Source organism: Phalacrocorax aristotelis, chromosome 1 (genome assembly GCF_949628215.1).
Source record: "Phalacrocorax aristotelis chromosome 1, bGulAri2.1, whole genome shotgun sequence".
Taxonomy (NCBI): Eukaryota; Metazoa; Chordata; class Aves; order Suliformes; family Phalacrocoracidae; genus Phalacrocorax; species Phalacrocorax aristotelis.
Window position 1 is genome coordinate 118,522,260 of NC_134276.1, and position 25,469 is coordinate 118,547,728.

The 25,469-nt window shown below is 37.1% G+C and overlaps 1 protein-coding gene across 3 annotated transcripts in view; it reads right to left on the reverse strand.

Annotated features, from left to right (window-relative positions):
* Window positions 1–25,469, reverse strand: part of EPHA6 (EPH receptor A6) — a 518,343-nt gene that overhangs the window by 335,156 nt on the left and 157,718 nt on the right. The window lies entirely within an intron of this gene.

Here is a 25,469-nt window from a genome sequence, read left to right on the forward strand (position 1 = left end):
AAGTACAATTATTTGATTTTGAGCTGGTTTCAATAGATCCTGATTTTTCAGTATAATGACAAAAACTTTAATTCAGATCAAACCACTACTATAATTTTTGAAATTTTTTGTTTAAAACTCTGTCATTAGACCAGACTGTCAAATGACAAAATGAAGAAAAAAAAGTAATCTAGACCAAAACCTTTTTTTACCAAGTTCAGTCCCCTAACTTAAGTCAATCTGTATAACATCTTCCTTCAGGAGGATGTAAAACTCATTTTACACTGCCACAGGTGGATGGAATTTAAATAATTCTATACAGATGTGCACACACAGACATATGGTATCTAAACACAGAAATGCTTAAAATAAACAATAAAATTCATCAGGTATGATTAGCTCGCCAAGACATATTTTTACATGGCCCATAACTTTAGATGTATATGAATCATATACTTCCAGGCTTTGCTGTTCAACAAAGCCATTCCATCTCTCTCCAAAATAAATCAAACCATTAATAAATCTAACTTTAATACCTTACGTACATGGGTATCTTTCAAATCCAAGTTCATTTAAAAAATGATGCTTTTTGTTGACAATGTCCATAGCATCTTTTTAATTTAACTTCTACACTTGCCTGTGCAATAACTGGAATAAAACACAAGGTGATTGAAGTAAATGTCAAAGAATTCCAAATATGTAAATCTATACTTCTAAAAGTATGCAAAAAACCCCCCAAAAACAAACCTGAAAGGAGGTCAGAAGAATGAGAAGAGATTCCCAAAATATAAAGGTGGAACTGAAGGAATAGGGTTTGTCTGATACAAAAACAGAGGGACAGAAGACGGATAAAAACCCCATCCTTCCCTGCTGTGATAAAGAGGATGCCATCCAGTAGATGATGATGTACAAAACGAAAATCAGCTGAAGCCGCAACAAAGAGAATCAAGGTAAATAACAGGGAAAGCTCTTCCAATTCTATAATGATGAAAAGCAGCAATAGGAAGCTTGTGGTCTCCTTCAGTGAAAGTTTTGAACACCTCAGACTAAACCTCCTTCCGGGCTGGTTTAAACACAGTACATCCTGCATCAGTGCCAACAGCTGAATTAAATGATCTCTGGGGGCCCCTCCTAGCCTCACATTTCCATGAGCACTATGATCTCTGCAGGTAACACATTAGCATATGCTATTAATCCCACCTCATGTTCCAGTTACAACACTCCCTGAGGGGCGGGAGAAAGGTAAATCCTGGATTTATGTCACAGCCAACACCTGTAATATTCTTGTAGAGAGTTGAAAGGTGAAAAAAATAGCCATAGAAGTGTTAACTCTGTGACCTATGCTTGCATCAAAATAACACAAATTTAAGTGATGGTATGTCAATGGTACTATCTGACATAGTCTTTTCAGAATAACATACATATATTCGTGTTTGTGGCATAATATACACATATTTTGTGGGGCTGTCCTTCCAATGTGGAAAAATATAAGGAAGTTTCACTCAAAGCCCTCCAGCCCATACAAAGCCCTCCAGGACATACGCAGTCAATCAGGAATTTATCAGACTGTACTGCTGAGTGGGCATGAGGTTTTCACACATAGTTGCATATATTTACCAAGCCTTCTTTATGTACAACCAGTAATTGCTTCTGGTACAGAAATCGATAGTTCTGTCATACATTTGTTACATGGAGTGATTATAATACACATTTTCTATAGAGAAAAAATCAACGATCCAAAAGGACCATTTACCGCAGATAAAGGAGATTGAAAAGTTCATGGTAATAGCTGGGACCAGAAAGAGCCTTTATGAAACAGCTCTGCAAAGAGAAGGGAAGGTCTGTGAAGTTTTGTCTTGTATAGCTGGAGTGTTTGTGCAGGTGAATATAACTGAACAGAAACTTACTTGCTTCTGAAATATATATTTTTTAAAAGGTACAGAATAAATAAGAGCATTTCCAAAATTCTCAATCTACTGTAGGCGGTCCATGACATTATTCACTCAGCATAACATCTGCATACTAAAATAAAAAATGAAATAATACCACTTACATTGAAATGAAAGAAAACTGTAAGTTTCATAGCCTAGGCCTCTGTGTTTGTCTTTTTCTTAAAACTTACATAGTAGTAAGCCTCTCTAGCACTGCTTTCCAAATCTTGCCTTGTTAATAGAAGATACTGTTCAGATAGCTATTTCATGCTAAAGAACTGCATAGTACTGCTGTTCTTGCAACCCGAAAGTGCAAGTGAGCATACTTAGATATGACATTTGAATTAAGTTGACTATATACCTATGAGAAAAACCGATACGGTATTCTGATACTGATACCTACCAGAAGGTAGGTCTGTGCTAACACCAGTTTAAGAATCCTTCGCAAGCAAAAAAAAACCATAAATCCATGATGAGGATAAACTATGCTTATTAATTTAGCAACTTTATTTCGGACGCTCTAAAGTGCCACATTTCAGGAGGGATATATGAACCAGCTCATGTAAATCAAGAAGAGAGCAATGAGCTTTCAAGCATCGAGAAAACATGACTTTAAAGAAAGCTTAAATATCCTGGACTTATTTAACTGCATGAAATGAAGACAGAGGTCATGATAACAATTTTCAGCTGTGTCAGAAGGCCACTTTAAGGACTATGGGATGACCTGTACTTCATATCTGGAGCGAGTAGAGCAATAAAGGCATTTAGGTTGGAAGGACATTTAATAGTAAGAAGAGTGAAGCATGAGGACTTATTTTCTGTGTCCATCACTGAATCATCTACATAAATAGCTATTAGGAATGCTACAGATGACATTAATCTAGTTGTGTCAGGGACATGGTCTGAATGACTTCCAGAGTTCATCTGCAGTTCATAAATCTATTGTGGTTTCCTATATACTGCCAAGCACACACATCTGTGTGTTTGAAGAGGCAGGTACACAGAACTAGTTTTGTTCTTTAAATGCACTTCACTATGTGGCTCTTGGACAGAACAATCATAACAGAGCTGTGTGAAGACAAAAAAAAATCCCTATACAGTAAATCTTAAAAAAAAAAAAGTGAATTTGGAAGACTTCAAAGTTTTTCTTTTTCCCACATAGTTTTTACAAAAGATAAAGCTGTAAGACTTTCATGTTTTACATTATAATCCTGAAATCCTTTCCCAGATAAAATTACCAAAACAAAGAGCAGCTTTGCCTAGCTCAGAACACACAGCTTGAGAAGTCTCTGCTGAAAAAGCAGTCATGAAGGTTAAAGAATAAGGAAAATGAGATGCTTCATTAATGTAAACCAAAGCAAACTGAACAGACATGACCATAAAAAAGATTTTTTTTTTAATGTATTACATGGGTGGGTTTTGGGTGTGAAGAATAATTAAGTGAATGAGATATGGTCAGCTGAGAAAAAGAAAAGAGAACAACAAATTACCGACCTACAAGTAGATAACGGGCATTCTGTGGAGAGGAGTAGGTTCTATTTGCACTAGGTTTTTCAGGACAGAAGCAGAAGTGGGCTGAAGTTACATCAACAGAAATGCAGATCAGTTACTGGGAAAGCATGTTTCTAGGAAAACATTAAGCGTGGGGAAAAGTTGTTACGGGAAACAAATTCACTTAAGGATTTTAAGTTGCCTTTAAAGCTTACAACAATTAGACTTGAATTAATAGATTTGAACCAACTTTCACTTTTTTTTTGTCATGGTCACATTTTATTATTCTGTAATTGAACCGAATTGAAAAAAAAAGGTTTTAAAACATTTTGTGTTCATTTCACATGCTTTTGTTCTTTATTGTCAAAGGTACTTTAGCCCAGCAAATTAAGATTCACCTTGTACCACTCAGGTATCTGCACATACTAGCCAAACAATTTGGAAATAATTGAATGTAACACGGGAAAAAGAAAGTTATTAAGTATTTGGGACTACCATTTCTTAACCTTTTCTAGTTAAAAGTTTAAGAACCTACTATACTTGAGCAAATATGTGACCTCTTATTGATTCTAGGTTAATATACAACTGTCTAATATATTGACTTAGCATCTAACTTAGGCACAATGCCACATTTGTATTATCGGATTATCTTACTCATTACAAAGGAGCAAAATCTAAAAGAAAACTTGCTTAAGCAAGCTAGACAAGAAATAAATGGCATAGCAATTAATCTTCTTTTGACAAAAAAAAATTTCTTTCTTAAACTTGGCTATGAGTGTGATTTCAAAACTTAAAGTTGTTTTGGTCATGGTTCTCTGAGTTATTAAAATAAACTGTGTGTTATGAAGTACAAACTGTGGAACTACTTGGTGTGTGAAATTTCCATTCACTGCGAAACAGTGCCTACTGTAAGACAAGTAGGAAGTAACCTAAATGATGAAAACTTTTATTTGTATTTTGTCCGGCAATTGAGTCCTTTTAAATAGATAGGAGTTATTTATATGGATAGATTAGCAGACAATCTTTAAGCTAACCAAAGCAGAGACAAGCGTATCACCAGTAATTTTATGTAAAAAGAAATTAACAATTCTTGGGTACAGCAGCATCTTCTGACTCAGATATCTAACACTGCCCTCTTCAAATTGTGCCTTTGGGAGTGGATGAGAAGATAAGCAGAAGTGACATCTTTCTGCATATAAACATTGTGTGTCTATAGCAACATGCACATACGGCCATACAGCAGATACCCAAATGATCGTTAGGGGTCTAGTCACACTCTAAAGTTTCACACAAACATATGTGAGCTAGTAGAAAGGCAAGTGTATGCCAGACAAAAATAAGCATAACACTGCACACAGACACATACCACTAAGTTCATATTAGCCTACTGAGTTAGTGCTGTTATTATTATTATATATTTGTATTACAAAATATTATGTAAACAACATGTCTATGTCGATATGCTATACATTACATATTTTTATATTATAATATATTATATTACTCTTGCTTTTTTTCTTTTTGGGAGCATCTAAAATTCCTTTCTTCATTTTTAACTATTATCATCTTACAAAGCAAAACCTGAACCTCTGGGTTTTTGCAAGTTAAGCTGCTGACAAGCTAATGTCACGCTCCTCTAATGCAAGCCATATATCATAAGAACCACACACTATTTTTCAGCACTCACTCACGAAGCAGCTTGCCTAAAGCAAGGTCATATTCAGTCATTATATTAGAGAATCCTTCTGCATGAACATGTTAGCTATGTGGTGTGTCACTTTATGTTTATAACAGCATTACTCCAAGTTTGATGTAAATTTTATGACCCAGAAGGTTATATCACTTAGGCACTCTGACAAATACCTTCAGCCATATCAGTCAAGCTACTTTTTGACAAAAGAAAGCAAAGCCTGCATGCAGCAGGAAGACCAAAGGGTCTTTGTTGTTGTTTTGGTGTGGTTTGCCCCCAAAGGATGGAGCACTCCAGCTGGTTTAGTTAAGGAGTCGTTGGAGCAGTGTGTATGGATCACGCAGTAACCTTCTTTTAGAAGCCACTTCTCAAGGTTAAGCCACATCTGGGAAGCAGCACATCATAGAATCTACAGTCTAAAATAATGTTAAATGACAAGCTGCATCCCTTCTGCCACATCATTTCACAAGTCAGCTGTTGGAGAAACATGAATCATTTCTGTTGCACTGGGATAATGCCAGAAGCACTGCCTTTCCAGTTCTCTCTGCCAAAGGAAGGGAGAAAATACATACATACCTACCTACATACTCAGGCAGTTTCTCCCTTTGTACTAGTGCCAAAAGTGATAAATGGGCAGATGTCAAGATGAATTCAATACAGAAGTGGAAAGCAAGTTTATCCTACAGCTCATAACAAGCTGCTGATCAAAAAGAATATCAGCCAGTTATGAATGGGTTTTCATGTATCTTTTGCCTCATTTTATGTTTCTTTTTTTATGTTTCACTGGATATTAATTTCTCACCACACCTAAATTCATAGGTTTCTAAGCCACCGGCAGCCAGAAGGTATTTAGGTTTAACTCAGGAAATCACATTTCTGTTAGCCCCAGTCCTGTGCTCACTAACATAAACAGCAGCATGTGGAGAGGTGAGCTATTAGTCTATAACACAGCAGTGAAAAAGAAAAAGTTTATCATTTTGGTAGAAACTATCTGCTATACACTGTGGGACACTCCAGATACCTGTATGATGAGGAAGGGTCGGAAGCACTTCAAGCATACAAGTACAGAACAGGCACAGAGGCATTCTTTCTCAGTGAACTTTTGATATATTTTCAGGACTGTCTGACCAACTACCCTGAAGAGCTTGCTAGTGGATGTTAATAAAATTAATAGTACGTGGTAGAGCTTTTGACATAGCATGAAAAACCTCAAATGGTACTGATGATGTACTAAACATCAGAGAACAGAGATAAAAAACCATATTTCTGGGTAAAGAATTTTATACCAAATGCATGACCACTTGTCCCTAAATTTAACTGATTTAAAATAAAACTAATAGCTAGAAAAGACAGAAGCAAAGTAAAAAGCTATAAATGCAGTACTGGTTTAGCAATAAATTCCATAAAATAAAAGATTCTTCTTGTGAAGCAAGTTTTACTCATTCTGTGCAAGCAATCAGCCATTTTAAACAGTTTTGAGACCAAATGAAACTGAATAAAAGACGACATAAGCTGTTTCACACAGGTAACCTACTGGAAAGAAAACCTGCATGCACACAAACACATCTTTACAACAATATAAAAATGTATGCTTCATTACAGGAGAAGGAGTGACCAAGAATGCAAAAGGTGCTGTATGCTCCACCTTACTAGATAATAAAAAGGTATTTGATTCCTGTGTATCAATTAAAATTCTGGAAACACAAATCCACAGATATTTAAATATAGTTATTTTTAAACAACAAAAAAATCCCCCCCAAAAACTTACACCTCTTTCACCCTTGGCTAAGTGAACACAGATTTCAGGTGGTTCAAGCTGACCTATCTTGTTGGAGAAACATTAGTATCACAGAATCACAGCTATTAAACTATGCTCATTTATACTACATATTCTTTTTATATTTTTCTCTATATTATGAACATGCCTCATGAACTTTCATATGAAAATGCAGTTATATACAAGCAATTTTGCAAAACTCTGTTCATGTGTCCTGTTGACTCTCCTCGCCTCTTCTTCAAATATGCCTGTCTTGAGCTATTTTCTTTCTACTTCATGGGCAAGAAAAGTAGGAGCAGACTCAAAATATCTTTTGCCTGATATTGCTCAGCAGATTCATTTCCATGCATATTCATATTTAGTCAGGATTCTGCCTTTTGCACTGTTTAACCACTGCCCTTTTCCTTTCTAAGCACAATTATGGGTGATTAACATGGCTTACCGTTCATGACAGACTTGTAATACAAGCTATTTTTCCAGTGATCTGTTCCGTACATTCAGCATTACGCAAGGCTGGTGTGGTACTTCACAGCAAAACGTTATTAGTACTCTAACTTTGCTGCTCTTTCAATGTCTTCGATTATTGGAACATATGGCACTGATGAATGAATATGATGAAGTAAGAGCTAGATGTAAAATGGAATCCCTGAAGACCACAGTATTGGGGAAGACACTAAAAACCCTATAGCTAATGCTAAGGACTTCTTTTTAGAAACCAGAATTTTAACCATACAGCCTGATGTATCTGGAATGACTAATATGACCTGGACAGTGCACAGTTTGTATAATCACTCCTAGTTCCTGATGCCATACCAGCACTTAAGGAAAAAAAAAAAAAAAATCAAAAACCTGACAAATCCACACGAGCTCAGCATCACCTTCCCACTTCTCCATCAAGGACAATGGATGTGTGAGACATCACAGCTCAGAGCATTGTATGTTTCACACTTCTGTAAAGTTTTTGTTGTGGCAGAGTGCTTTGCAATATTGAAAACTATTTTGTTCTCTTAAAGCATTTTACATGTAATACCTTGTAAGTCTGTGAGGTAAGAAGATAGCAAAGTTGTACCTCTACAATACTTGAGGCTGAAAGCCCCTCCCTTTTTAAAAGTCAGTTTACTGACTTCAATTAACTCAACTGCTGTGAAGTGAGGTGCATCTTCAGTGGCTCCAGAGCACGACTGGTGATATAAATATGGGATCATTCGAGCATTTGAAGAGACATCAGAAACGTGCTTGGCTTCAATTATTCCTTGTGGATTCACTAATAAGCAAAGAGTAAGGAAAAATGTTAATCTCCAGAGACATGCATAAGCCTAACATGTGTGCCAGAATCCACCAAGTCTTTCTTGCCATTGTCATGCAGACTATGACATGGAAAAGTCCTTACCAGGAGGTAACTGGAAAAAAGGAATTGAAAGAGTTCCACTATGAAGCAGGTGTGGAAGATATGTGCCCCAAAAAGAGGAAACATTGGCAAAATGTCCCACTAAGGATAGCTCAGGCCTCTAGCAGACATGTCCAATGAAATACCTCTGGAAGACAACTATGTCTTTTACCACATGTAACATCAACACAGCCAGGAGCACCTTTGAAAATGCTAATGACTTAATGGCAGAAGATAAAGATACTTTATTGGAAATAGTGGCAAGGACTGGGGGGATGAAGCACTACATATGTTGCAGGGATAAAGAAATGGGAGAGGAGGAAGATACTGCTCTTCCGTATGGTCCTCCAGGCACTCAAACTTTCCTTGAGAAACCTGTCAAGAATTCAGGACAAAAACTATGCACATCAAATACCACTTCGCTTTTCTTTTACAAGCTCAGTTAGCAGATATACTCTCCAGAAATGTCAAAGTTACTATTCCCTTGATGTTATATTTAAGAAGAAAGGATGAGGTAGGGATTATGCAGGCACAGCATGATTCACTCAGACACTATCATATTCTACTTACAGCTACCACTGTGTAAATAATCACTAACATTTGGGAAGAAAAACACACACATGCACCCAACCAAACCCATTTCTTTTCTTACGGAAAGAGGTTTGAAATCTGGTAACTAAAGTTGTTATTCATACCAAGATAAAGTTCTACAAAAATAGTTCAGATCCTTACAGAACTCTTTAGTGAACCACTTCTGAAAATGAAGATATGAGAATAACTTAATTGCTCATACAAAATTAATACTTCCTTTCTGGTTGATGGGATTGCCTCCTAAGGCTTCTGATTAACTCCTGAACAACATTTAGCTACTATTTCCTTACAATCAAACAGCCTATTGTGCAAGAATTTGGTAAACATCTGCTAACATCTTCTAAACATCTGCTAAACTTTACGACTCCTCCACTCCCACGATCATTTCAGAGCTCAGTCACAGCTCTGTCAATCTGCTTCAACAGATTGCTCTGCTATAAAATGAAACTTTGCATACACAGATGAAAACTTCAGCCACTAGTTCTAGGGACTGAAGCAGGGTGATTTGGGTGTGCATCCCCATTTTTCATAAAATACTACTCAGGAACAAGTTGGCATTTACTGAACACAGTTTCTGGCTGTGCACTATTGGACTGTCCTAACTTTGGGGTAACTCAGTGGTTTTGGCATTGAATACACCTGTTGTTGCCGTTTTTAAGATCTTCTGTTGGGTTTTAGTACTTAGGAATGAAAGAGAGGTGAGAAAAGAGTGTTAGAGAAAACATGAAATTTGCTGACTGCTGCATACATTTTAGGTATGGATACTCAGATGCAATACAAAATAGGACATTTCCATCATACTTTCTCTCATACGCAGCATTAATCACATCTATTTATTTACAGCATTTCTTGGGAATTGCTCCATTTTTTAAACTTATTAGCAACATAGCAATGAAAAAAGTGTTAGAATTGTGGTTTTGTTGACAATTCCTTTTAAATAATTGCTTTCTCTAAAATAGCTACATCCCTTACTCCATATCTAATCCACCACCACTAAACCACAAGAATATTCAGTTTAAGTCCATTACCACTGACAAAAGAGAAAATTGCCATATTATGAGCAAAGATAGGTACAGTCACCATATATCTCATGAAATTTTCAGTTACCGCTCATTGGAACATCTGGCATTAACTAACTTGGCAAACACCGGCTATGCAAGGTAACAAACTGTGGCACAATTTTGATTTAGTATAGAGTACTTGTACAGCAACAAAAATGTATCTCTGATGGGATTAATTCACAGATTCTAGCAGTAGCTGGAATTAGTGTTAACAAACCACTTTTTCCATTTTAGCTTTTAGCTAAGTGGAAACCTTACAAGTTAATAGTATAATGGAGATAAGGCACTGTAAAACTGTAAAATTTCAGCATTTCTATTGTTATGTTTCATCCATTGATGGCTGCGCAAAGAATTCTTTAAGTGATATAACTTTTTGACTGAAGTTTCAATAGCTTAAACGTGTTCCTCTGAAGCTGGTCCAATTTTAGGCTCCTTTGTAGCCTCATTTAGGGCTCCAGGTGACACCAGCATTTATTTATTCTTTTGTTCTCCCTAATTGCACAAACCTATAGTGTCATAGTAAGGAAAAGATACAGAACATTTTAAAAATGTGGAAGCACTTAACTTGAAACTATGAGATGAACTGCTAGAGATAATTTAAATTGAAGCCACTGAACCAAAATCCCAGACAGACTGTACTGTAGGCTCAGATTAAGGCCTCAGGCTTTATAGTAAGTCTGAATGAATCTGGAATATGGATCTGACGACTCCTACGCTGTAAGAAACCTAACTCTGATCCGCTGCTTGGACATTATCTTTTTGCTCAACTCTGTCACAGCACTGATGCTCTGTTACATAGATATCATTTATACATATTTATTGCTTTAATTTTCTACTGCCTCAAGTATTTTCAGTAGCTTCAAAAGTTTCTTGCCACATACCACTGCCTTCCCAACCAAAACCAAGTTTCTCTGCACCAGTCTTACGACCATATCAAAACACTTCTATACTATAGTTTTGTTTGCATTCACTTGGGACTTGAACCTGCTCTCACTGTAACGTCAGCAACAGTATATATACATACAGATATATCCTCCTTCTACGTGTGGTTTTTCCTCATTTCCTTTCCAATGGTAGGATGTCGTGTCTGTTTTTACTTTTAGCTTTCCTCTTAATATTTAATGAAATTCTTTGACTTTTTGCATTTGCATTTTTTTTCCTCCGAACTTCATATAAAGGCTAGCCAGTGGGGGTTTTCTTCTAGAAATCTAGAAAATATTAAATGACTCTATGGAAATGCCATTCTCCTCTTTTCTTGCTCTATTACCTTCAACCATTCTTTGTAGCGATTTTCCACTGATCTTGTTTCTAAAGACAGCGTCATAAAAGAGTTAGTATGAAAAAGGAAGATAGCTATTTGTCTTCTTACGCCTGTTTTGTCACAACAGCCACTGCTTCCTCTATGATTCTTCTTTTCAACAAAACTAAGAAATAGCAGTGGTATTCTTGTTTAGGATTTGACTAGATGCATGTAGAAGCTTAAAAAGTGATCAGACACACCATGTACTACTGCTCTGCAATAATGCAAATCTTTCCTCAGAAATACTACAAAAAGTATCAATGAAGCCATCATGTTTTTCTTCTAAAAGCAAACCAGTTAAATTCACAAGATCACACCAGTATTTTCAACTTCTTCTGTGCCTTAGGCACCATTGTGTTGAGGTATGTTATTGGAGAAGAGTTGACCGTTAACAGTGACATCTTCGCGTGATCTCCAGTTATTTCTTTATTAAAAGGCATTTTGATTAGGTTTAATTATACATCAATGATGAAAGCTACTGTTATTACTGAAACATAGTTACTAACCAGAGTGCAGAATTGGTGGCAATCTTGTTTCTCTTTTTATTAATCAAAAAAGAAGCTTAGGGAACTGTTTCTGAACAATGTAGAAGTTCTCTTATTTAATTGAGCCAGAAGTTATCTTTAAAATGCAGATTCTTTTTTGTTGTTTTTGTTGTTGACCAGAAGGTTTGTTCACAATTGTCTGCACAAATTCCTGAGATGGGTTCAGTTCCTAAGACATTATACACATTCACTGCTCTGTAATAAAATTTTCTTATATGGGCTTGTCATTCACAGCACCAGTGTTAGTATCAGAGGAACATAAGTAGTAAAGACACCTATACCTACAAACCCATTCACACTAAAAATGTAATGAATATAAACCTTTTTAATATATTTCCTATCTTGTTCCATGTAGTCTATAACCATTAAAAAATGAATTGCCTCCCTGTTGAAGAACACATTCTAGTCACAACAACAACAAAATGTGTTTCCTGGAAAAAAACCAAAACCCCAACCCCAACCAACCCCAAAACTAAAGCCCCCCCAAACCCTTGCATTTTGTCATCCTCTGTGCTTTAGACAGCATAGCGATATTTGGTGTACTGATTTCATACTCTGTGATTACAGTCAATATATGGCAAACTCAAGATCAGTAATATTTACTAATATAAGTCCTGCCATTTGTTAGACATGGATAATCTTCCATCTGACCCTGGAAGGATCTTGAAATGGCCCTTAGACCAGAGAACCATGGGCTCTCTGTGAGGACCACTGAAACGGCAAAATAAATTATCCAACTCCAACTGCTTCACAGTCGTCTCTACTAGTAATTTTTTATCATTCTGTCCAGTACAGTATCAAATGGACTAAGTAAACATGCTCTCTCAACTGCATTTGGGAGACTGCTACGTGGTGAGTTTTACTAGCTATCAGGACACATTCCATAACATTTCTGCATCATGATTTAAGAAGAAAAAGTGCAATCACCTAGTTACTTCATGTAGGCAACCCAATCACATTTTACGTGCATCTACCTTCGCATTTTACAGCCTTCACCTATTTGTAAATGATGCCTATTACTACTTCTCTGTCCCTGACAAACCAGTCTACAGAACAGCTGCTCTTCCTCTGCCAAAAGGATTTCAAAGGTAGACTGTTGGGTGAGGAAGTCTGGTTTCTTTTAGCTGTTTTAGAAAGAAGCAGACCCATACTACTTTTTCAAGTGCTCTGGAGTCCACCGCAGCCTTATAATCTAGGCTAGTAAAATGCAAAAAAACCCCAACAGATCAGGTGAATCAGAATTTGTTGCTTTGGTTAATCCCAAAGGAGGTTAATTTAAAAATGTTAAATATCTTTTCATTAAAAATGCTCTGAAAAAAAATTACTATGACATTTCAAAATAAATTGTCTCCCTCCTTTCCAATCCAAATTAATCAAATACAATATTCCAAAAATAAACTGTTTTAAAGTGTTGAATTGATATTGAAATTTTTATTTTGAAATTGGTTCCACACTAGCAGGATGCTAATATGGCAAATTATAGTAAAGACAATACAAATTACAGAAGAGTAAATGGATATCACATCTTAGGTCTAAGATACTTTAATAAGAAGAATCTCTCATCACCTTAAAACAGTATAATTTAATTCTTAGAAGCACAGAAGGCAAAGGAAATAGGTGTAGGTTTATTTAATTTAATTCAAAGGGTATTATTCTATTCTTAGAGCTACCAAGATGATCAGGGGACTGGAGCATCTCCCTTATGAGGAAAGGCTGAGAGACTTGGGTTTGTTCAGCCGGGAGAAGAGAAGACTGAGGGGGGATCTCATCAATACCTAAAATATCTAAAGGGCAGGGGTCAAGAAGATGGGGCCAGACTCTTTTCAGCAGTGCCCAACGACAGGCCAAGGGGCAATGGGCACAAGTTGGAACACAGGAAATTCCACCTGAATATGAGAAAAAACTTCCTTCCTGTGCGGGTGCCAGAGCAGGGGCACAGGCTGCCCAGGGAGGTTGCGGAGTCTCCTTCCCTGGAGACATTCAAAACCCGCCTGGACGCGTTCCTGTGCCCCCTGCTCTGGGTTTGCCTGCTCAAGCAGGGGGGTTGGACGAGATGATCTCCAGAGGTCCCTTTCAACCCCTACCTTTCAGTGATTCTCTGAACTTTTATTATGAGTTACCCAAAATGTTGAATCATCAAGATTAAATGGTCTTTAAAAACAAACAGAAAATCCCAAAACAACAACAAACCCCAAAGAAAACCGGCCTCTCAAGGTTATTTTACCTGGATGGAACTCTCTCTTACAGAAGAGGAAAACACAGAAATTTTAGTGTATCTTCCCATGCCTACACAGCCTGGCTCATAAAATAGACGGAGGCTTATCTAACCAATTCTAACCAATCCCGCCATGCAGTTTAATTTTAGCATTTTCCCCCTTTTCTTATTCATATAAGAAATGCTCATTGTACCTAAAAGTATGATAACTGGAATACCTTTCTACTACTGTGTGCATTCAAATGTTAGGAAAGCTTACTTGAACATTACCTTAATATATTATGTTCTATGCTTCTAATTCTTGATTAAGAGCATCCAATGTAGGGTTAAATGAAGCATATGTGGGGGTTACTTATGTGGCTATAAGAAAGTGAATGTAATCTTTTCAGAGAAGAAGAGGGCTTCAAAATCATTAATTTCTCATTAAAACCTTGGGTGGATGGTGGTTGAGGGCGGAGGTTACTATCTGTGGTTCTGACACAGAGCTTACAGAGAATAAACAGATGAGAATGGGCATGAGATCAGAATCAGCGACCACCACTGCTTCCATAGGGATGTTTCAGCTGAGAGCAGAAACCCCAAGGTAATATCTGCCTCAAAATGGTACTTGAGCCAATCACCTTATCTTTACTTCCTGCCGTCATAATTCAAGTATATTCAAGCAGAAGTGAGGAGTCCCCCAGTGATTTAACAGTGGAATAAAATTCCTGTAAGATTACAGACCTTTCTAAAACCTAATGACCCAGTCACAAAGTCTTTCTATAAACAAGATACTTGAGCTTGTTGATATTTACTGATGTAGACTATCAAATTCAAATGCATTAGCTGTCTCTAACAGCATCACCTGTGCATCTACTGCAAAATCAGTAATTGTTGATGTGTCTATAAGGTCTTCCACACCAGCTGTAGCAGAGAATTTCTAGCAAAAGTAGAATGAAAAAAGCTTCTCAGCCTAACTGTATTTTATTGAAATAGTTATAAAAGCTGATGTTTATTATTTGGAAGTTGGAGAGAGTTAAAAAAAAAAGCTTATATTCAAATTAACTCATTAAGTTCAATTCTATAAATAATAGTATCCATTCTTCTTTCACTATTACTTCTGTGAAAGTCACTGAAGTAAAGCTACTAAAATAAGTTGCATTATACTAATTTTATGAGAATGTAAGAGAACAGTCAAGCCTGCTGTCTCAATCAGGTTCAGACCACAGGAGAGTTTCAACAGCTTCTTTGAGTAGTTGTACAGACCAAATGGTGGTTCTGTGAACTATAAATACTGCTTGCTGATTTTGGTCTTTGTAATTTAAAAAGTGTTTACAGAATACTGGTAATATAAAGAAAACAAACCAAAGACAATCTTTGACTTTTAGGTAGGACTGCATAACCTAATTAGAGAGAACATACTTCTCTGACCGTAAATTCATTGACCTCACATAAGATTTCACCTCAAAGAAAATTTTTTTATTTCTTTTCAGTTCTTCTACAGACACCAGACACTTACTTTGTTGAGGCAGCCTGTTTATTCAGAGCATATTGCTTCCATTATTGCTATTACTAGCTGTACTGCAACAGTGCCTGCATGGCCCAACCTCAGGCCAGGATGCCCTGCAAAAAGGCACACCTGCCCCAGAGCTCTTCCTTTCAAAACATAAGCAACAAAATATGTGCAACGACAAACTGGGCTGTAGGCAGAGTTTGAAAGAGGGATGTGAAGGAGGATAAGGAGGAAGATTTTAGATGCTCCTGGGGAGCTGCTTCCAGCTGGGGGATGCAACAAAAGGAAAACTCTGCAGGCATTGGGTTGAAAAAAATAATTGGACAACAAGAGGTGAGCACAGGTATAGTGTAGACAGGCTCTAAAGACCTTCATAGGTGAAAGCAGTTTTTTGGGGTGTTTGGTTGGTTGTTTGTGGTTGGTGGGTGGTGGTGTTTTTTTTTTTTTTTTTTTTTTTTGCTTTTAAGACACCCAAGGTACCAAGACACACCAAGACTGAAATGACACCATGGCCAAATACTGTGCTACAGGAATTGATTTTGCAGCATTTTGGTGTCTCTGAGCAGAGACGACAGCCTTTGTTGTCCAAAGAGTTGTGCAGTAAATGAGTTGGAGAGACTTTGGAAGACAGTTGGAAGAAGGGTTTACCTATCTCTAAGGACAGAGTTGACTGCATCACAGACATTTCACGTCAAGAGAATATCCAAGGCTTAGCTACAGCATGAGGATGAGAAAAGTCCAAGATAAAGATGTTGACCAGAATGAAGAGAATAAGAATGACCAAAAAAAAAAAAGTAAGGATGAAAAAAGAAAATAGCGGCTAGGCACTGGTGCAGGAGAATGAGTAATGCTAAGTTCAATTTATTGACAAGTGTCAGAACGACATTTTAATTTGGTGTAGAAAGATAGAGGGGAGATTTAGCAAACACCCCGTCTGTCTTCCTGTCCTTCCCTGTTGTACGGCCTCATTGAATTTGTACAAGTGTACCTTACACAAAACAGTTTCAGTTTGGCAAAGTTATGAAAAGACCATCTTTATGATAGGAACTAGCAGTCAGCATTATTTGTATTTTACTTGTTTCCATTTTTAATTACTATATCACAGGAAGGGAATTTAACAGAAACAGCTCCTATGAAATCATTAGGTATAAAAGCATCATACATAACTCTCACTGTCACAGGAGACTAGTATTCCTTTCCCAAAGCTGTAAAGTAATAAGATTTTAAAATTTGTTCCCCAGAAGGATTATAATCCATTAGTCTTAGGCAATATAAAAATTAAACAAAAGAGATAATAAAAGCTGTGCTCTCTCCTGCTGTACCATAACTCCGAAATAGAACTTTGGAACTGAAGTGGTGAATGAGCAACACAAACTTAATGGTAATTTTTCAATATCTAAGGCAGCAGGTTTGTACTAAAATGTTCAGCGAAGCATCCTTCTAACAAGATTTTGATAAAAAAAAATGTACTCTCATTTTTGTACCCTATCTCAAAGAATATGACTGAGAATTAAAGTTTTCAGAGCAATGAAGTTTCAGCCAGACATTTCAGATTTTTTGAAAGAAAACTCTCACTTAATTTTGAGGCATAGGGTTTGATGCTCTTAAGTATGTCCTCCATTATTTCTCATCATCTGGAAATTCAGAAGCTAGGAAAGCGTGGAAAATTCAGAATCTGCTTTATTTCAGTTTCCACTTTCTTAGTTATTCTATTTCAGAATCTGCTTTCTTAGTTTCTTCATTAGGAAGACACCCTAACAAAGTTACTGACAACTCTTCTGTATTTTGTGAAGCTAATGTTAATGCATGTTTCTAATGAAGATGCTATAATTTTTGCTCCTATATGCTCGCTCATGGTAGCTTCTTTTCTGCTTTAAGTGAGATTTGCTATTTTTCCTGAATTCACCTTTTACTTCATTCCTCCAGGGAATAAAATGTGGAACAGGACACTTCAAAAACAGCATCTAAACAGAGAGCAGCCTATTTCTCTAGTCTCCTTGGCTATGTACTGCGAAATAAAAGCAGTCCCTGACGCCTAGCTCTTACCAGCTTTATCATGCTGCTCATACTACACAGGATTTATTTTTGGAGAGAGCTTGCTGAGGTCCAGAGCTAAGGCAGGGAACAAGCTGATGGTTAAGTCAGGAGTACAGTGCGTAAGCTAAGTCCCCGCTCCTATTTTTTTTGTGCAACACACAGTCATTGGAAATTAAAGTAATTTTGATGTTGAACAAACTCTTCATAAATTCTGTGGAAGATTAGGTTTGTGTGCACAACCTGATAAACCTTCATCTATATAAAACAGTGACAAAAGCATATGTGCTACTGTAAAGTATTTTGTTTTCAATAGCCATAAGACATTGTTGAAAACGCCTACAGAGAGCAGAGGATTATGGCAACCAGACTCGATTTTGGACATTGCACAGCTAAGGAGAGAGAGTGTGAAAGCTACATGACATTCAGCTGACAAGGTGGCTGGCGATGCGGCAGGCTGGTCAAACTTTACAGAGGGTTTTGTAGCAAGGGATAGAGAAGGCTGTCTACGCTTGGCTGCTTCTCTTGTCAGCCAAACTCAACAGCCCCCTCCATCCTGGGGAGAGAGCAGGCTGGAGGGTCCTGCTGTACTAGGGAAGGAAGCTTTGCTGGAGCCCCTCTGGCCCCCACCCTCGCTCTCAAACTGTTGGCTTATGCATGTCTACGCTGTGGGCACAACGGTGTATGCAGTTCCTCCTTATCACCTCTGAAGTGGGATTTGCTGAGGTGGTAAGCAGTAGGTGCTCCAGCTAGACTCTGCAGCAGTCACAGGTTTCCAGAAACACTGCTGCTCAACCCTGGTTCTGCCCCTGCAGGCCATGTGCTTTAGTGGAGGTTGGCCAGATGGATGGATGGATGGATGGATGGATGGATCTCTCAATGAGATGAATAATGAAGACAATGTGCCTGAAAAGCCCACGCTGGCTAAAGAAAAACTGCTGGCATTTGGATTTCTTAAATATATGAAATATTAATATGAAGTACCTCCTGGAGCATTCTCTCACAGTTTAGAGCTTTACCTATGAAAACACTGTCCTACAGCTTTTTTCCATAATACAGTGGGAAATCAAGTGATATAAAGATCAGCTAATACACATTTTACAGTTTGAGCAGGAAGCACTGTGAAATAGCAAAATGAAATCAGGATTTTTTTTAACGCAAAAAAATTCCTTTCCTTTAGATATGAAACCCTTTTCTATTTAGCAAGCAAAAGCAGCATTTTAACAGCATAAAAATTTTTTATGGATTGCAACCATTTAATAAACTATGGATTTGAAACATGCAGCAGTATGTTGTGTTCAGGACATATCAGAAAGTGAAGAAGGATGAGAAATATTTGTTTTGACATTGTGTCATAGTTCTGGAAGACCCATGCCAGTCTGTCCTATGAAGTACAATAATATTATCCTAATGCTACAGGAAGGTAACAAGACTTTCCTTACGAGGAGTATGTATTATAATGACATCAAGTCTTTTAGGGGACAAAGTTCACAAAAAGGAAGTAAACAATAAGCAACATCGTCAAAAGCATGCTTCTCTTGTTTTAAAGAAAGCAATATTAACAGTCAGAAGAACACCAAATCAGTAAAAATAATAATTAAAAAAGTACTGCATGTATCATAAAATGTGAGATGAATAAAACCTCTGAAATACATCTGATAAAACCCCACTGATGTAAAATTTTTGGTTCCAGTATAATAAAAATACTTCAAGCCTAGGACAGAGATAATGACTATCCCATAAAGTAGAAATCTTTTAAATTGCTCTCTGGTTGAATTAAGTATTTCTTCCCAAGAAGACAGGAGCAATGCATGTGTGAGTATACACACAAAAGTGCATGCTCATATATATAAATATGTGTAGACAGGAACATATATAGACACATACATTTTAAAATACATACTGGTATTCTTAATTATGAAGATTCTTCTCATCATACTTAGAGTGTCCATATTGAAAATGAGTAATGAATTAATGAGGACAAATTAAAACTTTGGTATATTATTATATATTACACTATGCATATTCTTAGCACAATGATAATCACGCTGCTGTCTCAGCAATTCCTTATAGCTCATGAATCAAGATGAGTGCCCTGGTTGTTACAGATTGTTTTCTGTAGGATTCATGTGCTAACTCCAAAACGAAAATTTGCTGGCATTGTTGGGGTAGTTCCTCCTTCTTGTGGATCTGTACAAGACACTGTAAATATGAACTTGTTTTGATGTCCTTTACATTTTTTAGGCATTACCGTAACTGTATATATTCTCTAAGCAGTTTTGATTGTTTTAATAATAGTATTTTTGCATTTCTCCATTAAACTACTAGTCTATACTTTTAACCTTCATTTCAATGTAGTTTTTAGTGCACATATTCTAATCCCTTTCTAAGAACCAATTAATTTACATAGGAATACTACAAAACCCTGCAAAAATAGTAACAAAAAATAGAAAATAATTTAGAGGCATCATCAGTACCCACAAACAGTAACCACAATACACTAACTCAGTAAGCTGAGTTCACAGCTGCTCTCTCATATCAAAGGGATGCTAAGCAACTTAAGTACACTGATAAATACAGCAGTTCATTTATATCATCTAATTGGTCTGTATCACTCTGCTATTTTGGAGTAGAAGAAGGGGTGGAAACTAGGCCAACAGAGCTTCATTCTTGAATCTCAATATCCCGTTTGGCTGTAAAAAGGCAAGGCAAAGCAAGACAACCTCAGTCAGAGCCACCAAGTACATATATAGCTAAATCTTTCATTTTATACTCCTTCATATCGTACCGGCAGTTCAGAAACCAAAGGCATTGTAGCTGATAAAATTTTAAGAAGTAAAATTGTTTAATGAGTGAAAAACTTAGTACAATGTACCTGACTAGCTAAACAGTTAAAGAGTTAGGGGGCAGATGGATAAGGTGAGGCCATCACAGCACAATGATACAAATATATCTTCTCCACTCTGTGTAAAGTAGAGTTAAAACAGAATCAAAAGAGGCTAGCACAGCTTAAATCTGAGTGTATCTGTCTGGTTAGCAGAAGTTTTATTTGTTTCCCCTATTTTAACCCTAATCACCTCCCATTTAGTCTAATAGAATACAGATAGCAATGCTGGAAAGTGCAACACTAGTGAAAAACAAAACGTTTGCAAGATGTTCAACAGCAGTTAATTCAATTACACTTTCTTGTTCTTCATGGTAAATAATTACCTCATTCTTCTAGTATTAGGTGAAAAAGTATGACATTGTCACTGCAGGATCCAACAAATACAATTAGGACTAAAATAGTCTCACTCCAGTGACAGCTCAACAGACAAAACCACGTGTATTTGGATCACTACATACAGGTTAAAATCAATTAGAATTGATTGATAATATGATTTTCAAACTTATCAAAGAAAAAACTGCAGTACGTACAAGGTTCCAACAAGAAGAATATTCTGTCTAGCCCATCTGACCCTAGGAATTCAAACCGCTAAGTATCTCATTAGTTTACTCTCTGATTTCATTATATTGCTTGTTATATGTCAAATTATGTACCAGTCAGGATGTTCCACACAATACTTCAATTAATGCATATCTAGATGACTATTTTTCAAACGGGTTACTCAAATTAAGGTTCAAATTAGTTATAGATTCTGTGCTCAGCTTGAAATATTAGTACCATTCCAGCTGGTACTTTGCAGTAAACTCCAATCATCAGACATCTGATTGATTTGGAAGAAAACCCTAAAGGAACCCTTAACTTCTTATACTATACTGGGGTCAGTTCCGAGTCGGATTATCACACGGGAAACATGGAAATACTGTGCCTTCAAACACGCATTCCTTTCCCAGGAGTCCTGTGAGAACATGGGTCACATCACCCTTCTGGCAATGAGGTCTATCACCCCAGAGTCCCCTTCCTTTCCTCTCTTCACTGTTCCTGGTGAGCCCCTAATCACTTTCAGGTCATTTCTCTTGTAATATACTTCAGAAGGGCAACACTCAAATATTCTTAGGCTTGGGGTTGGCTGTATCAAGCATATAACTTCCCTTCTTCACTTCAGACTAGGTGCATAAAGATAACATTTGGAAAAGGTAATCTCATTGTTTCTGCAGCTTTTTAAGTAGAAGATAGGTGGGATGGAGTGCTCCAGAACACGTCACTTAAAGCTTCCAACTGTTAAAGGGATTTGATGATGTGAAGCATTTTGAGAGCAAACATCTTCAGTCAAGATCTGAATTTGCAGGTTTTTTGGGGACACCGAAGGTCCTTTAAATGCTTCAGTTCACAACACTAACTTAAGGACTTCACTGCTTTGATGGTCTGTTATGTTTTGGATCTCAAGTCCAAAAGGACAACATGAAAAACTTAACAAGGTAAGGCAAATAAGTTTGTAGGTTTATACGAACTCCAGTCATTTTTCTGTCTCATGCAGATTCATCGTTAGGAAAACTTAGCAATCAAACCATTTGAGATAGCTCAGTGATAAATCGAAGATGAATCCTACTCTTACTTTACATGCATAGAAGCGAGGATTCTTCATCACCACAGCTCACTCACTGCTAACCACATACTTTGATTAATAATATAAGAACCAAAGTTGATGCAAGGTGCCTAAATACATAGCTAGAGGCCATGTGAGCAGCCTCACTTCCTTCATTGCTCAGACGGTAAAAGTCAAATCTCAGAGTTACGGAAGAGTTAGAGAATGGACAGATATTTGAAAGAACCATGGTCTCTTCTTTGAGACATGTGAGCATTCCCTGACGAGGTATGACCAAAGCCAAATTTGGATCCACCCACGACCTGCAGCTAGCACAGCCTGCCTACTACAGCCTAACCACAGCACAGAGCTGCTAGAGTTATTTTGCCATCTCTCTGATCAGGATGCTACCACTAGCTTGTGATTATTCAGCGAGCAAATCAAAAGCTCTGTGACCGCAACAGAACCACATGGAAAAAACAAATGGAGAGGTAAGAAGAGAGAACAAAAGTGCCCTGGATACTCCCTTGGGAGCTTGCATATTTATAGCCATGGTACGGACTGCATGGATGGACCTGAGAGGAGGGCAACTGACTGAAGATGTGTTTGCCGCTGCAGAAGCCAAAGCAAATTTTGGCAGACTCAGTTAGCCTGTTTCAGGCTGTACTGAAGAAACACAAAGCAGAGTAGCAGCTGTGCCTTCCTTTGAGGATACTGAAAAATAATTCTCCTGAATGATGCGCTGTATTAACTTTGATAGCCAGTGGAAAAAATGGAGGAGGTGCCATCAGCTTGGTGCCAGTATTTATGCTGAGTCCTTTGGGTTGGTATTAATAATGGCACTAGTTTAGGTAAGCTTAGGAGGAGCAAAAGTTGCAATTTAATAAGTATTGTCATAAAACCAAGGAAGAACTCTCTGTGATCTGCTTTCCCCTTCACTCTTGGCTGACACTGAGTAGTTCTGGTGAAGATCACACATAAAATCCAAGCTTTCCGAATTAAGCAGGCTTATTCCATTTCCATGAAGATCATCAGGAATGTCTCTATGTAATGATTTAAAAATGGAAGGTGTCAAGATACCAGATGATCAGTAACAAAAATGCTAAGACAGATAGCTCTTATCTTTATAGCTTAGAGTTACATACGGTATCAGTCATCACTGTCCTCACACAGTGATCTTTTAAAAACCACAGTACTTTCTTTGCATTTTTGCCAAGACTTATGATTTCCTTTTATAAAATATGTGCTGGTGACTAGCATAGTCTACATTTAATGGCACCACTTACAGCTAGACTCACGGTAAGTAATGCTGTACAAACTCTCTTATATGGTTCACCGATGTTCCCTCAAGGGATTTAGTTTCTGTCATTACAGATTGTCCTGAGAAAAACGAAGGACAGTGTATAGAAATAATCTCTTAAAAAGGATTCCATGTGTGCCTTCTTAGGTCACAGTGTCATCAGCAGTGATAGGAGAGCAAAGGCTTCATTTCATTTCAGCGGGACATAGACTACACACCCCAAAACATCACAGCAGTTATCCAGCCTCAGAATATACTGAATGAATTTCACTGCAGCACAGATCACTGCTGTACAGAGGCAAGACAAAAAATTAATGCTTTAGGTCAAAAAGGGAAACTACCACAGAACAGAGCATTCCAGGAACAACTCTCATACTGAGATTTAAATTCTACCAATAATAAGATGTTGTTGGAAGACGCACTTAAAAGCTGACAACAAATCAAATTCAGATCCCTGAACGTGTGCAGCTTATTCCTGGAAAAATGTATCATCTCAAATAAAAAGTCAAGTGTTATACAGTAAAAACAGAAATGGAAGTAGTATTTTCTTATTGTTAGTTCTTTATTTTTAAGTAACATTTATGAGCATTGTCCTCTCAATCCAAATCACATTTGTGCAGAACAAGGGCTGTACCTCGCACTGCAGGACAGTTAAAAAGTAATTTTTTGGAAGGAAATGAATCCTCCTAGGTAAACATATGTGGAATTCTAATCAAAATAATAAAAGGGTATGCATTAAATGCAGGATTTTAAAATACAATAATTTCTAGTAGAATAATTGAAAAGATTTCCCTTGCTGCCTTAATTCAAAGCTGTATGAAAGCAATCGAAGTTTTATATGGACAAAAAGTGACAAGTTAAATTGGAATAAGTTAAAATAACTGGCACTACAACAGTGTTTCAAACACCTTTAAAATTTACTAAGCATTTGTCAAAATGAACAGCCTATGCTTAAGGCAAAATGACAAGGTTGGAGTTATTTGGAAAACATTGGGGACTACAAGCATATGTTCTGAGAGCATTAAACAATCAGAATGCTTTGGCAGAGGTTTCACTAATATTTGAAAATATAATTATGCAAAAAAAAGCCCCCAAAACCCAAGCCTCAGACACAAAATCATGTCAGTTCTTACTTGATCAATCTAAATCACACAGTATCCCATGTGAAATGGAACCCAATCTCTTTATCTAATTGCTATGATAATTATTCTCAGAAACTGGAAGAACAAGAATGGTCCATCTGTGAAGGAATTCAGTGCTGCATCACATAAAAGTAATTTTGGAAAAAAAAGAATAGGCTCAGTCTGTGGGAGAGTACATGTGTGTATATTGTGTATGGGGAACTTTTTTTATAAATATACTTTCAGAGAATCAAAATACCCATAAATATGCCTCTAAATAAGAGAAAATATTAAAAAATTATGTTTTGTGAAGGGTTTCTATAGTATGCAGTAAAATAAATAGTGAGATAAAGGAGTACTAGCCAGCAAAGAAAAGCATAAAAATTCATCCTTCTTTGTAGTCATATTTTCAGACAAATTTAAATGTACTATTTTAATTATACACAATGTTTCTAAGGCTGAGAGTCCCTCTTATTTATGGGAACTCCTGCTCTGTCATAAAATATTCGATACGTACAAAGTTTTCTGTTTGCTACTTAATCCTATTAATTAAGAGCAAACAGTCACCATTTTTAGGATGATTTGAGGAGGAAGCATAAATAGGCCTAAGGCCACTAAGTATTGTTTTCCAAATGGAGTTTAATCAACTTCATTCCAGAATAGCTTTTTAAATGCTGTTCCCACCCACTTCTACGTAGATTAAGTGACCAGGCCATTATCTGATTCCTGCTTTCTCCTCCAACAGGACTGATGTTGGCTATGTTTTCCTATTACGTCCCCAAGACGTAATCTGCACATTCAAGTTCATTTATTAAAACTGAATTACTGTAACAACCCCTCTTGCCTTGCCAACACGTTTTACTCTGCTCATGCCTGCTCAGAATGCTATTGCAAAGATTTTTGCATCCTATCTGCATGTTTTTGCATCCTATCTTTTTCCTCCTTCTTCCTTCCTTTCTTTCCGCTTTATAACATCAAACATAAGTCCCGTGTCGTCATGAAAGCTGCTTGTGGTCTACCCAAGCTCACTTATTTCAGCCTACTACCAACTCTGCTATCTCTAGTTGGCTTCAGATACCAATCCTC